Below are 12,238 nucleotides of genomic sequence, written 5' to 3' on the forward strand. Positions count from 1 at the left end.
CAAAACGAAAAAAAAAAAAAGAAGAAAAAAAGAAAAGAGGAGAAAAGAGGAAAAAATATCGGACAAGACGAAAGAAAGGGTGAATGGGCAAGCATGTGGTCAATTCTTGGGTGTCGGGTAGTTGCGCAGAGGACAATTCTGATTGGTCCGTCGCCGCCGGTCGGCTGACGCGGCTTGTGGCTTTCGGCTCGTCGAGCTTGCCTCGACTCGCTCAGTCGCACTCGAACCGCGCATCGGTGAGGGTGCCGTGTCGCCCTCTGTCGGTAGTTTCTCTTTTCGGTGTATGCGTGTGTGCGTACTTACGGGAACAGTTGCCACGCGAGTCGTACCACGTTGTCCTTTTTTATATTTTTCTTTCGTTCCAATTTACGCTCGACAGGGACATTTAATCGTGAAGAATTCCGAATAAACTGAACTTTAGCGGAATCATTCGTACATCTTTACGTTTTTTGTGCTTCTTGTTTATCTACTTATAACGGTCGGTAAAGGAGTAAAGTTTGTAAATGCGCGATAAAGTATCATTCGAATTTCGTATATTGATATCACTGTTTTACGTTATTAGTGTCAATTTGAAATTTTCACGTGAACATTCGCGAATTTTGATAATGTTATATCGATATATTCTCTGGTTTTACGCGTAACAAGGTTTTAAACGGTAATTCGACGTATGAAATTCGGTGAAAACAAATCGTGTGTGATCAAATACCGAGGTATCAACAACGTTAAAGGTAAAAACTGTCAACACTCACCGTATGTTCCATTTTGAAAGCGAGACAGATTCGACATCTTTTACCAGGCGATTATTCCAACTCGTGATTGCGTGATACGTAGTAGTCCACTTGTTTTCTTCATCCTTTCAAGTTTAACGGTCATTTTGAAACAATATTGGACGCCATTGAACGTTCGGTTTTATTTCCAGTCGATGCGAGGACACAGTGAATAGTCGGTGCGCGCGTGTTTGTCGTCGACGTGCAGTTCGAAGTACAATCATACTCACGAGAATATGGGGAGTGTGGGAGATAGATCGTCTTCGGCGTAATCTGGCGTTGACGTGACCTAGCCTAACGTAACTTTTGTTTGGGATATCGGTCGCCTGCGCCTCCATTCCGTCACCCATCCCACGGTTCCATTCGTTCGGTGCTCTCGTGTGTGTGCTCACTTTTCTGGAGTGTGTGCGACTGCCTCGACAGCGACGAACGACTTCACACGTTTCCTCGGTAAGTGATTCACCATATTTATATAACGGTGGCACGCTGGTGTCGCGCGGATTTATGAATAGGTGTCGTGCTTGCCCAAGGTGAGCTTCGAGCGATCGTAATATTTATAATATCGAACGTCTCTCTCTATTTATACGTGAATCGCTGCTTTGTTTTAATTGGAATTTCGAACGATTTACGTTTTTCTTACGTTTTCTTTTTATTATTCGTTTGAAAAACGTGACATAGAAGATACGTATTTCGTGAAATGAGACGCCATTTTGATAAGCTTGCATTACTTCGATATTTTGCGATATATCGTTCAAATTAATGGATACGTTTCGAGGTAAAATTAAAACGCAGAATATATTCAAATTTTTTTTCATAAATTCTTAACGTCTTTTTTACGTGTTTTTTAAAGTAATTTCTAATCGAAATAACAGAATAACAGTCGGATTTATGTCTCAGATACAGTATTTCACAAGGGACACGAAATTGAATTTCAGTTTCACTCGTAATATCTTTCCGTCTAAAATTGTTGATTCGAATTGAATATAGAAGAGATATTTTGCGGGCTTTTAATATCTATGTCGACATTGCGCGCATAAATAATTTTTATCATTACCAGTATTGGAAAACGTTCGATATCGTAAAAGTACGAAGATTATAATTCATTCCCGCCAATATTCAAATTATTCTTATACCGATATCTTTTTACCCACTTGTTACTATTGCATATATCTTATAAAAAAATATATGAAGTAAAAATTATTTTAATCTTCATTTCATCACAGTTTCATAAATATACGTATAAAAAGAGCAAAATAAACACGTATGCTTATGAAATATCAGATCGGGAAAATTTATTTAGATTATCAAAGATTAGTAAGCAACATAAAGAAATTATGTTAAATAATACTTAAATGGTACATTCAACATTGTTAAAATTCAAGACCAACGTTATTTCATAGAAATCGCATCAACCGTCCGTTTGCCAACAGATTCATTAATGTTACTATTCTCAATTTCAAAGTGTTTCAAACGGAATTGTAAATACTCTTAGCATAAGAGGATCGCGTCCACGAATTTTTCATTTCACCTGAAAATTCATAACACGAGTCGCGTTTCGTTAAGCGTGTCGTACCCTCTCCCGACCGTGTCCTGTTCCAAAGAGTCGCCTCGCCGCAGAAATAATATTCGCTTTGGTGAGTTCAAAGCTTTGCCAAACCGCGGGTTAGTTGCGGAGACTGGTGGCACATGGTGCTGAAAATAGGCGGACACCAGAGGCGGCGTTGCATCTTTCCACGAGCCCGTTTGGAACGACTGTTCCAGTATCTGAAATCGCAGTTAGAGAGAGAGAGGAAAAAAAAAAGAAAACATCGAGGAAAGAGTGGGTGGGCGCTAATTGGTTAATGACCGTCATTACGGGTATAGAGGAGTGAAACGGAATTAAAAATACCGAGCTTCCGTACAACCAAAGGGGACCACTTTTCATTCTTTTATTAGACTTTAGTGGGAAAGGAATATGACACACAACGTTTTTGATCTATACATTAAGTTGTCTTAAATATTCTTTCTGTTTTTGCAATATATTTTAATGACTATGGCCTCAGAAATAGTTGTTCCATGTTTTCAGAAATTCTGATTTATTTTTAATATTAAAATCGATAGGATTATATATCGTTATATATCGTTAGAGGAAAAGATAGAAATATGAAATAGAGATATAAAATATTAAAATTTTTATGTATATTCAGTTCAAAAAACAAAAAAAAAAATATTTCATATTCCTATCCTTTTCCCTATTCTTTCTCCCTCGTTCTTACCTCCATTAATTAAGGACATGCGAAATATCTCGACGAAAAGGTCGTTCCATCGAACCGAATTTCACTTCGTCGCATAATTTTCATGTAAACTCACCTCACTCCGATAAAGTTTGAATTCCGCCAATCTCGTTTCGCCTCCCTTCGTTTAGATTCCGCGTCGTTGTGCGACTACCTTCTGCTTGTTTGTCGAATTCCTGCACCCTAACGCTCTCGTATATGGAAATCGATGGAATTTCTCCACTTTTTCTTCCCCTGCTGTTTTTCCATTCGGCTTCGAGCCAAGTTCGATTTCTCGCTTTGTCGATCGTCACGCGGTCGCATTCGCGGTTTCCACGCAGAATCGTCAGCCACTCCTCGACTGGACGATCACGTTAAGGTCGCGAAAATACTTTCCAACAAACGTTTTTTATCGCGTTTCATGACCTCGTCGCACGTGATCCGGTGATTAGGGCTAGTCTAAATGTTTTCTCTTTCCAACGACATCCTCTCTCTCTTTCTCTCTTTTCTTTTAAATGAATAAAGAACAAGGGCGCGAGTTCCCCTTTGCTGATTTCTTTCACACGAAATTTCGAAGTGGTGGCTTTTATTAAAATAGATTTCATCTAGAATAGGGGCGTTACGAAGTTTGAAGTTAGTTTCGAGCTAGATTTCACGTATCGTTTAATTTCGTTCTACGCGATTTAATTCGCGTCACGGCGTATCGATTGAATTATTGGAATCTGTTTATCTGCGAGTTTAATTGCTGAACAGCGTTTAGCGAATTTTGACGAGTGAAATCTTTTATAGAGTAGGATGCGTATTGTACTTTTTTTCTTCAAACGTTTGATTTGCGATCAAAATTTTTATTAACAGAAGAAAAAAACATGGTTATACTTTGAAAATTATATCGAAAAAAAATACGAAGTTGATATAGATAGCGAAGAGTGTCCTAATAAACGTTTTCTCGTTTAAAAGTAATCGTATTATAATAAAAAGTTGCTTCCCATTTAATGCATTTCGTGAATACCAATATTATATACGAATCGAGGAGATAATTCATATAGAGACGAATTTCTATGAAAGAGATATAGAGCCATTTTGTCCCTGGTCTTTTTATCGAGTGATCTGCGTACAGGCCCCTGGCATTCGTAATAGCGAAAGTATGAGAAATTGAAAGATTCGAGATAGCGAGGGCCAGAGTTCTCCAGTGACGTGCGAGTTGTGAGAGTCACGTGAGGGTCGAGTGAGTTACACGGTCGCCCTCGCTACACAAGAATACACTTACGCGGTGCGACATTCATTTTCTGCTATCGTGAGTTGTACCTAGACGGTGGGCGAGTCGCAAGATTGAAAAATTCCAGATAAAAATGTTACATTGCGTTTTCCACACTCGCCGAACGCTCTCCGCCGAGAAATACGCGCGTTACTTTACGTTTCTCTGCAGTTTTGTGTCGAAGCAACTCCATCGCTTCGGTGTATTATAGTACAGGATCGTCGTTCTTTAATAATCGAACAATCAATTATTTTCTTGTTTTTAAATTAGAAATATACGAGATGTATTTATTAGATTAGAAGTTAACAATTTTTCAAAACTTTGATCATTTTGATACGTATGATACATTGAAACGTATCTATAATATATTTTTTCTTATTATTATATCTTCAATACAAATTTCTTATTCGCAAGATTTCTTAAATAAGAAATGTCTCTTCATAAAGAGACATAATTTCGGCTAATTTCCATCTTTGCTATCGCGGTGATAAAGAAGAAATTTTAAGTTTAGTAGACGCGACACTTCCGCGAAAGATAGCGTCCTTCTTAATCGGCGTTAATTTCCTAGAAAAAGAGCACAGACAAACTCGAAGCGTTTCTTACGCTATTCTATAATCGTGGAATCAAACTATTTTAATTATTATCGTATTATACTTTCTTTCGCGTACGTCAAATTAAAACAACGAAGCGTTTCCTTCCCCTCCGACCGGAAGGAGAATTTAACATTATTCGAGCAGTCTTTTCACGCGGAGAAACTTTGATATTTCCTTAACGAGATTATCTCTTCCCTTCCCCCTCTCTCACCCCGTATTCGGTTATACCGAACAATTTAAAAGTTGCGCTTTGAAGATTCGCAACTTTGATATCGCTCAAAAGATAATTGGATCCACGGTTATTGCGTGAAACGCGCAGGGATTCCGAAAACAAACGAATTTCCAACGTGCTTCCATCCCCGAACGAAGTCTTTTCTTTATTACGAATCGAAGTTCGCCGCGCCCGATCTAATTTTTTTTCTATAACAATTCTCTCTCGCACGAATATTTGGATCGCGATTCCCTTAATTCCGTTAAATTCTATCCATCTCTAATTCCCTTCTTTCCTTCCTTGATCTCAAAAAAAGAAAAAGAAAAAAAGAAACTATCATCCGCGAAAACGATATCGCGCGTTTAAGGGCTCGTGAAGATACCGTGGCGCGAAAATTTGTCCAGGAGCGCGATGGCTTCGAGGGCGTCACATGGCCAGGGGTTGAAATTTGCATAAAGAGAGGAGGAGGAGGGAGGGAGACTCGTTTTCGTTTTTCGTCGGTGGCGGGTTATCCGTGCTCGTTTCGTTCCGAAAATGCAAACGAATACGGGGGACACGCGCCATTTTCTCGCGTAATTGGTTTCACCAGACGATTTTCATTGCATCGTACGTTGTGTGTACCCCTCCTGTATCTTCATGTCGCGATCGTATCGCGGGAATGGGGCTCGTTTCGCATCCATCCACCCCTCTCCTGTACAAATTTTACGCGCGTTCGAGTCGTCAAGGTAGTTCGAGGTAATTGAACGAACCACGGTGATATCGGCTGAACGACATTTTAGCCGGGGACCGCTTTGTCCCGTCGAACAACGTGGTTCCTCGCACGACGTTGAGTCTCTCCCTAGGCGAGATTCGAGACGATGGCGTTCAGTTACCACTGCTCGCGGTCGCCTTCATTAACACACGCGCATACACGCCTAGGTGGCCCCTGGTGGAGGAAGACGGCGGTGCATTTGCGCGGTCGAGCAGGATTCAGTGACAAGCGTGTATATATATATGCATGTACGTTTCAGTCGGCGGGAGCACTTAAAATTTCCATTTACTCGTTGCACGCAGTTATTCGTATCGACGTGCGAACTGGTATTCGTTTTTTTGGGAGGAGGACGAATGCCCTCGGTCTCGTTCACCGACGAACAAGGGACGGGGAAAAATGGAAAGAAAGACGAAAAATGCTTAAATGTTTTGAAGCATAATGGCATCACTTGACCGAAATATATATATATATTCCCTTGGTTGGGAATAGAAAGGAGCTTGGTCAAAGGCGGAGCGATATCAACCGGGGACTCGCGTTGCATTTGCGCGGAGAGAACACGCGGGAGAGGAAAAGGAAAAAAAGAAAAAGTGGAAAGCAAGGAGATAAAAGCGTAATTTTTGAAGACGCATCAAGTATTCTTTGTACGTCTTTGTGGATGGATGTGCGTTTGGTCGTTATGTATGCAGAAATGTCTCCAGAGATTGTCGAGAGGGTGGGAGATCGCTTGGCATGGTATACAATCGAATAAAACTTGGTCGTTTAGGGGAGGAGGGGAGGCATTTCTGAACTTCTTATGGACGTTCGTGAGAGAAGACGTTCGTTGGGGGGGAGGAAAGTTGGTAATCACGCGGCTGGTTGTTGCGCGAGAAGGGAAATCAAAGACTCGAGTAGTCGATAGTCGTTTCGGGATCGATGGAAACCGCTTCGACCCGCGTTAACTGCACGGTTGGTTGGATCGATCCTCGTTACAAGGGGAATCGCTGATAACCTGGTACGAAGTTTATCCACTTTTGTTCGATAATACATCGGGTCTCTTTTATATTCCACGTCGCGAATAAGACGATTCTCTTTTACCAATAACATCTTCCTTCCCTTTCGAGACAGCCATGATTCCGTGATTTGTAAGTCCTCGTGCGTCGAATCGTCTTTGATAAGATCCCAGGCAAAAAATATTCGATTTTCCTCCTTTAAAGGGCAATATTCTTCTTAAAATTGAATCGAATGATTCGAGTTTCTTTTTTTTATAAAATCAAGGGGAAAATATTTACAACTTTCTCGTTTAAACTTGCGATCGAACGATACACCTTGTCTTGATTTACGGTTAAAAATTTCATCGAAGAAGACGTCGAAAGATATTAAAGGATGATCAAACATACCTTACGCGAAGGGGTACGTTTTTAAGGATTCAACGTTCGTATCCGATTGCATTTATGAAAGAAGTTTGCGAACGCAAGTGTACACACACGTTTTCCTCTTTACACGCGTTTCTCGCCAATATCGTGGAAGATTGCGGCGGGCGTTATCGAAAATTCGTCGCAACCGTCGCGTGTTTAACTTCGAAGGAAGGACGCGCATATTTTGACCGTCCCCTTCAGGTATTTCGGTAATAGCACTGGCAGTTATGTGGAGTGCATCCCGAAAGCTGGGAAAACTGTAGCCAACCGGAAACGACGCCAATACCTTTGACTCGGGGCTGCGAGCTAGAAATGGCCTGTAAAGGATTATTTGTACATTTTGAATTGCATACACTGTTTTCATTTCCTAATACAATTTCACGATTAATATATCTCACTTTTTCATTCGTTAATATTGATTATTAAGTGATTCCTTTCCATAGATTTATTTGTTTGATAAAAAGAGAGGAAATTGTATTTTTTTTTTTTTTTTGACTTTAAAATCGTTGTAGAATTGAAATTATTAACACGAGTTGTCAGCGATAACTAGAGATATCGTTTCTCGACAGTTCTTTAAATAGCCCGTGAAACGATCGTGAAACGCGTCACCACACGTCGCGAAACTTTCAGACGTCTCGTATCGTTCAGTCAAGCTAGATAATTTCGTTTTTTTGCTGAAAACGTGATGCGCATGTTTGAAAATGGAAGAGGAACTCCCCCATTACCGCATCGATGCGACCTGCGTATCAGGAACGCAATTACACCGCGTGCAGAATGCAATTATTGGAATTCAATTAATGAGAGCTGTCGGATTCCGGCCCAGATTCGCCCTCCTGGAACAAGAAACTGACGATAATTATACGAGGAAAGAAAAAGAAAAAAAAAAGAAAGAAAGAAAGAAAGATCTTCCCATAGTTTAGAATGATCCGTGATGCGTTTCCTGTTAGAGGCGGCTCCTTGGAGATCGAAAGGATAACTTTTCCGTGAAAGTTCGACGCCTCTGTGTTAACGGCTCGGCACGTCGCACCTGTTTCAGAAATTGATGCTTCCACGAGACTCCCGCGGGAGAAGACGTGTGGAGTTCTCCTAAATAAGGGATCGAGCTCAGCCACGGCAACTTGGAAATTGCGGCCGTGACGTGGTTGCGGTGATCCCTCACGTGCGATCGCGATCACCCCTTGAATAAACAGCTTTCCTTCCCTTTGTCTTCCCTTCCCTCCCCAACCCCCGTTTTTCCGTTTATCCCATTCAGAGACCACTATCGAGTCGTCGAGATGAGAATTCTCCGGAGAATCCTAATATCTAATACCTGTTGAAGTTTATCTTTCCACGTGATCGGCCCTCTTCCAATTTCTAATTCGAATCCCCCTAGGAGGATAATAATAATTAATTAGGATAGAGCGAGGTAGTGATAATAAGATTTCCGAATTCAATCAAAAATCATTGGGAGAAATTTTAATAAAAAATTCTCAAAGACAATTAAATTATAAACGGAAAAAGTTTAATATACTTAAGCGTTGCGTTAGCGCAACGTGGAACACAGTAAAAAGTTGATAATCGTAACATTAGCAAGCGTTTCAAAAAATTACGCGCGTAATTGGTGTTTATCTCTTCCACGAGGTGTCTTCTAGCAATTTCTTTTTTTTTTTTCTTTCTCTTTTTCATTCATAAATGGTCCTTTGTCGCATGCGAAACGAAATAAAAGGAGAAAAGGAAAAGAAGAAAGAAAGAAAAAAAAAAAACAAAGGGAGGAAAATTTTATAATAACTCGACGTATAAAAATTCTCGCCATACCAATTACCCGCGTGACCAGGTCATATTTGAGAACCACGTTGCGAGGACGGTCGAAAATATCGTACAAAGGATTCAACGCGATTTAGACGGTTTTACAGCTTCCAACCCGTGGTAACCGTGCAAAGTGCGATCCTCGACAAAGGCCTTGAACAAGGGCAGAATGTAATTACCGCTTGAAGTGTGTGCCCGTTTTTTCCCCTTTCTTTTTTTTTCCCCCCCTCCCCTTCTCCCACCCACATTTTAGTTAGGACGATACAATGCATGGCGGAGAAATTAGCCGCCACGCGGATCTCTGCCGGGCCCCGAAGCTTTATCGCGCTTTAACGTCACCGCGTTGGGCCAATATTAAGCGCGATATAAACGGCGAGTCGTGCTCAATTTCGCGGACGAGGCGGAAATGAGAGCAGAAAAAGAAGGGAGGGAGGGAGGGAAGGAAAAAAAAGAGGAAGAAGGAAAAAAGAAGAGGAAAAAAAAAAAAAGAAAAAAGAAACGTGCGGCTCGCGAGGCTCTAACCGAGAGTTTTTTCGGCCGAGCCGCACAAGTACCGTGTCGCTGCGTTTTATTTTACACGGCGGACATGCCGTATCAGGTTTGGGAAAGTGGGGCAGGTTAGCCGCGTTTGCGGCTCATAGGCCAGATATTTTCGCGTTTCTTTGCAACGTGACTGTATATTGTAACTGCGTTTTATTTTCTTCCTTCGACCCGCTATCCCGCCCCTTTTTATCCTTTCTCTCTCTCTCTCTCTCTCCTTCCTTCCTTCTCTTTCCCTTCCTTTTTTTTTTTCTTTTTGTCCACCTAACCCGGAGACAGGGGGAGAATATTTTACGCGACTGATATTACGCGGGACAGGGGCCATCACCGTCGCTATAAACGATAACGTGGAAACGTTTTACCGTGATTTCTCCTCTCTTTCGCGGTTGACTGCACAGGGAAAATATAGAGAGCTGCGGAATCGAGCCGCATTATCTGGGAGCGCGGGAGTCTCGTATTCGGTATATTGATACCGGCGAGGCTCGTAGGAAATTTTAACGGAGAAATGGATTCGGGCGCAGTGTGTGCGTGTGTGTGTGTGTGTGTGTACTTAACCGCGTATGTACGATCTTTCGATCGAGAGCCACACGATCTTTCGAGGGAGTCTAACGAGTTGTCGCGATCTCGAGAGGTACGTTTTTGCGTATCACTCGTGCAAATGATAATATCATGACGATGAAGAGGTTATCGTTATTCGTGGATGGACGAGGGTCATTTTAATTCGATGGGGATTAGGATTCGTGCGTGTAGATTTCATTTTTTTTTTTTTTTTGTAATATTTCCAAGGTGGAAGTTTCTTCTCTAATTTCTTGCGCTCGGACGAATGGAAAATTTCTTTTTAAGAATAATTTAGCAGGTCGTTCGTGAAAATTCCACGTTTTAAATTTTCTCTTTCTCTCTCTCTCTCTCTCTCTCTCTCTTTTTCTGTTGAGAAGAGACAATACCGTTCAAACGATTTTTATTTAAAACTAAGTTATCATTACATCGTAACGTGGCGTAATAGCATTTGAATGAAACAAAGGAACAATGGATCGAAGTAAAAATTATTATTACAAGTTATCACTCAATTTGAGGGAGGTTAATATAATTGCGTTTAATTTTTGAACAGATTTATAACAATCTTTATTAATTGATTCGGCGTCTCGTATTTTATATATCGACGCGAAGTTACAGTTCCAAATTTGTCTCGAAATTTACTCGCGTTTCATCGTCGTGATCAACTGAAAAGCGGAAATGGCTTGTTGAAGGTGAATTTTCGTGTGTACCGTTTTCGAGAAAATCACGAAATTTGAGAGAGAGAGAGAGAGAGAGAAAGAGAGTTTTCACGGAAAACGGCCACGTACTCGTCGTTAAATTAAGCCGAACGGTCCAGTTCTGCAAACAAATCGAGCTGTCCTGAAAGGGGGTCGATTGTCTCTTTGTTGCGCCCGGATTTCAGAGTTTCTCAATAATGGAGAAATCGAGGCTCGCGGTTTGTCGCATCTGCCATTGCGCTTTCATCATCTCTGTTTTCTGCGCCTCAACTCTATCGACTGATATTATGTTAATCGACCATCTGGTTCAAATTTGAATATAAAATCCTCGTGCTAATTGTTGATCCTATATTTCCTTCTATGTCTTTACGATTTAACGAAAGAGAGAGAGAGAGAGAGAGAGAGAAAACAAAAAAACGAAAAATACGATCTATGTGCCATTCTATTTCGAGAAAAGTGTCAAGTTATCGCCGTATGTTTTCTCGATTATGGGCTCGAGCATCGCAATAAGAAATTTTTCACGATAAAGTTGAGTGGAAAAAAAAATTTCTATATTTCTTCGCCGGAGTTATGGTTCGAACATGGTGACTCACATGCCGTGGGTCAACCGAGTGAATTTACGCCGATGAGAAAATTCCACGTGTATCGAATTCGCCTTGTAGCGCGAAAAAGTAAAAATGAAATATTCCGAAAAGATAAAAGATAGAATTCACGGTTGTCTTGATTCAGGGCCTGCTCGAATCACGCTCGAATCAATTTAATGTACACGACGTCAAAAATTCCTTTCTTACTCGAATCGAATCGAGTGTAATACGGAAAATTGTCGACTGTACTTGTGCGCTGTATCGTACGCGAGCCGATCGATAACAATTTATAGATGGATACATCGTATCCATCGAGAAATATCGAATCGATAAAGATTAATGGGATGTCGATTGGAATATTTCATATAATGTGGACAAATAATATTGAGCATTGGGAACGATTCACCAGATATATGGAATAGATTCGTTGTTTCGCATATATAACGTTTCATATTTCTTTCAAACGTTAGGCTTCTCTCGTTTTTCCAACGACTGCGACAGCGTAGATGGGGCGAGCTCGGTATAAGAGAAAAACGCAGTTAACCTTCGACCGTCGATTTTTTCCTCTTTCGTTAATTTTAATAATTCTTTTGTAATACTAATACTTTTCTTTTACTCGATTTTTTTCAATTGTATTCTCAATAATCCATTGATAAATTACAAAGGATTATCTTGTGCACAAAAAAAAAAAAATAAAAATCCGAAGTTCGAGGAAAAAAGAATCGCGTTTGTTTCACGAATGATATCGAGTCTTTCTTATCATATTGTGTTTTAATAATGTTTTCTTCGATATTTAAAAAAAATTAACAAAATCGTGTCAACTCCATGCAATATTGAGACAGTTGTCATATCA

The 12,238-nt window shown here is 40.5% G+C and overlaps 1 protein-coding gene across 3 annotated transcripts in view; it reads left to right on the plus strand.

Moving 5' to 3' along the window:
- Window positions 1-1,086: 1,086 nt before the first annotated feature.
- Window positions 1,087-12,238, plus strand: part of Ddr (discoidin domain-containing receptor 2) — a 224,093-nt gene continuing 212,941 nt past the window's right edge. For all 3 annotated transcript variants that reach the window (XM_086910350.1, XM_086910351.1, XM_086910353.1), the window contains exon 1: window positions 1,087-1,217. The gene's annotated coding sequence lies outside the window, so the exon portion shown is untranslated. The remainder of the gene's footprint in view (window positions 1,218-12,238) is intronic.

This window comes from Apis florea, unplaced genomic scaffold, assembly GCF_048593485.1.
Source record: "Apis florea isolate Af1SG1 unplaced genomic scaffold, ASM4859348v1 contig_3170_pilon, whole genome shotgun sequence".
Classification (NCBI taxonomy): domain Eukaryota; kingdom Metazoa; phylum Arthropoda; class Insecta; order Hymenoptera; family Apidae; genus Apis; species Apis florea.